Here is a 2914-nt window from a genome sequence, read left to right on the forward strand (position 1 = left end):
TTAAAATTTATCCATCTTTGGGATAAATTTTGTGGCATTTAATTTCTTCATTTTGTGGAGAAAAAAATTAAAATCAAAACTTTAAAAAAATTAATGACGTTTTTGAATGTTGTCTTCAATCATGACATTTTAGCCTAATTCAAAAAGTGTAGATTTCTTTTTTAAATTTTTAAAAAATATTTTATTTTTCATTGAAATGTAATTGACTATACATGTTTGTGGGATACAGAGTTGAATATCAATACCTATGTACAATATGTGGTGATCAAATCAGGATAATTAGCATGTTCATGATTACAAAACATAATCATTCCTTGTGTCTATTAATCAATTTCTCACCAGCCCCTTTCCCATCTCTAATAACCACAGTTCTGTTTTCTCCTTCTGAAAGGTCAACCTATTATTGTAATTGTTGTTTCTTTCTTTCTTGTTTTTTAGCTTCCACTTATGAGTGAGGACACGTGGTATTTCTCTTTCTGTGCCTGACTTCTTTCAAAAAAGTGTAAATTTCTTAACTCATAACCAAGGTGCCCTACAGAGTCCTCAAACTAAATTTTATCAATACAATGTATTTTTAAGTCAGATCATCTCAAATATAACCTCCAAATTTGGTGAAAATCTGCCTAGTTGTTTCTCTACCATGGAGAAACAGACAAAACTGAATCTTAATTACATCCAGATAAGACGTAGGTAGTCTGTGCAGTCAGCGATGACCCTGGTCCTTTCTTCCCTGGCTCCTGCTACTCATCAGTACATCCACCAGAGGGCAGGCGGTAAAAGAGAAAGGAAAAGAGAGGTGCGGAAAGGATGTGAGGCCCTTGCAACCCAAGAAAGAATTCGAAGCTACCTAAACTCATCTCTGAACCCATTCCCCTGAGGTGCTGGTGATTCTTGCTTATTTGAAGGATGGTTTTGACTCAGATAGGGGCACTGAATCCAAATCATGATTTAGCCACTTCTGGCAGTCAAAAACTATTTATTGAGTGCCTGCTATATGCAAGACACTGTTGTACACAAAGACAAAAACATTAGCTTGGGGAACTAATATTCTAGAGTTGTGTTTTCATAATCCCCATGAGCCTCAGTTTCCTTATCGATACTATTGGGACGATAATACTAGAATTTCTGTAAGCATTTAAACGAGATACTTAAGCACCTAACAGTTTATTATACTTTAATTTACAGTCTGTACATAGTTTTACATAGTACCTATAAAATTTAAATCTTATTGTATTTTACTATCCTTGCATAGTTTTATTTATTATATTATTTATTATAATTTACAGTCTGTACGTAGTGCCTATAAAGTTTCTTTTCTTTCTTTCTTTTTTTTTTTTTTTGACAGCTGGTAGGTACAGGGATCCGAACCCTTGACCTCGGCGTTACCAGCACCACAAACTCCCAAGTGAGCTAAACAGGCAGCCCAGTTTTTTTTTCTTTTGTATAAGAGAAATATACTACCACTCAACCTCTACTGTGAGGTTGGCAGCCCTGACAACTCCTTTTTTAATGTAGCATGTTATTGACATATTCTTGTTCCCAAAGAAATGAGGAGCAGACATTTCCACTTGCAAAAAGTTTTGTGTTCTATTTTACATCATCTCAAACACTTTCCCATGAGTGTTTCTACTCATTTTATTGAGTATTTTAATGGTTATGCAACATTTCATTGTGTCAATTTTGTCAATTTATCATAATACTTAAACATTGCTCTATTCTATCATATACTTTGTTCATAATAGGTTCTAAGTACTTGAAAAATGCATGAATAACACACATTTATATTATTTGCATTTTATCAATATTAAAAATAACACCCTTTATCTTTTGAGTAATGTTTTTGATAAAAGTTCTAAAAGTAGGATTATTGTATCAAAATGCACAACACAATGCATGAATATTTTTGTGATCCTTAATATATGTTATGATCATGCTGCCGTGAAGACTGGTATTAATTTAAAATTAATGACTACTACATTGTGGTTTAATTTGTATTCTTTAATTATTAGTATTTTGAATTTTTTTTCTTACTGTTACTTACTATTTGGATATTCCTGTTGTCAAACTTATCTGTTTATGGACCAGTACGATCTGAAGGGAGGTCAGGGAAGGCCCTCCATGCAGGATATTAGTGGAGAGAGCAAGCCTCAAAACAACTACCTGAGGCATCAGGAGCGGAGAATGAGGTAACAGAAAGAAGAGCGATGCAGAAAATAAAAAGGAAGGGCATTGGAGACAGATGTTACAGTTATGCCAAACTAACAGAGGACAGATAAAGACTATTACAACAAAGGAATACCTCTTCATTACATCACATTAGAAGTGGGGCTGTATTGTGCAATGAGCACCTGCGGCACTGGAAATGAAGTCAGCAAACTCTGATGTCTAGGTTGGAGTTGAGAGCGCTGATGTAGCACTAGGCATGGAAATGTTGATGAATTAGTATGAATTGAGGCCTGGTTTGCAATGTGATTTGCATGTTTGTGGTTTGGGGTTATGCATGCCATACCTTTACCTTTTTGTCCTGAAGAATAGAATTGGTTGAGTGGTTTAAATTAAGCAGTGAGCCTTTGATCTGAAAATGTTTGGTAAAATGAGTGACTGTGTGGTTTTAAAAATAATATATTTTGAAATATTTTGAAACCTACAGAAAAATTACAAGTATAGTACAAAGAACTTCCACATCCCTTTCACCTAGATTCCCACCTGTTAAAATTTCACTGCATTTGCTCCCTCCCCTCTCTATGTGTACGTTAGTCTCTTTCTGAGCCACTTGAGAGTAAGCTGAATACAAGATGCCCCATCATCCCTAAACATTCCAGTGCGTATTTTCCCCAAACAAGTCCACTCTTCTAACCTACCAGCATACAACTCTTCAAGTCTGGAAATCCACATTGGTACAATATTGCCATTC

At 34.9% G+C, this 2914-nt stretch overlaps 1 non-coding gene across 1 annotated transcript; it reads right to left on the reverse strand.

Annotated features, from left to right (window-relative positions):
* Positions 1 to 1439: 1439 nt before the first annotated feature.
* Positions 1440 to 1574, reverse strand: LOC134368846 (small nucleolar RNA U109). The gene has a single exon (XR_010022537.1). It is a non-coding gene; the product is annotated as a small nucleolar RNA U109 (small nucleolar RNA).
* Positions 1575 to 2914: the final 1340 nt, after the last annotated feature.

This window comes from Cynocephalus volans, chromosome X (genome assembly GCF_027409185.1).
Source record: "Cynocephalus volans isolate mCynVol1 chromosome X, mCynVol1.pri, whole genome shotgun sequence".
Lineage (NCBI taxonomy): Eukaryota > Metazoa > Chordata > Mammalia > Dermoptera > Cynocephalidae > Cynocephalus > Cynocephalus volans.